Source organism: Buceros rhinoceros, unplaced genomic scaffold (genome assembly GCF_000710305.1).
Source record: "Buceros rhinoceros silvestris isolate BGI_N320 unplaced genomic scaffold, ASM71030v1 scaffold18365, whole genome shotgun sequence".
Lineage (NCBI taxonomy): Eukaryota > Metazoa > Chordata > Aves > Bucerotiformes > Bucerotidae > Buceros > Buceros rhinoceros.
Window position 1 is genome coordinate 1 of NW_010411336.1, and position 456 is coordinate 456.

Below are 456 nucleotides of genomic sequence, written 5' to 3' on the forward strand. Positions count from 1 at the left end.
GAGGTCCCGACCTGCGGGGACAGGGCGGAAAGGCAATGTCACCACCGCCACTCCGGGGGCGGGCACCCTGCGCAGGGCCCTGCACGCAGGAAGGCGCCGAAGCGTGGGAGATCCCCGCAGAAACGACCCCGTGTGGGTGTCGCTGAGGATGGAGGTGATGGACGTGGGAGCGGGGACCTGTTCCTCCGCTGTGACCCAGTGGCGGCAGTTTAAGGCCTGTGCCCACGGTGTGCGTGGGGAGAAGGCTCCAGGTGGTCCTTACTGCAGCCTTCCAGAACTTAAAGGAAGGCTTCTAAGATGGACAGGGAGGGACTTTCCAGCAGGGGCTGTTGTGACAGGGCAAGGGGGGAAAGGTTTAAACTAAAAGAGGGAGATTCGGACTAGAGAGAAGAAATTTCTTTACACTGAGGGTGGTGAGACACTGGCCCCGGCTGCCCCGAGAGGTGGGAGGAGCCC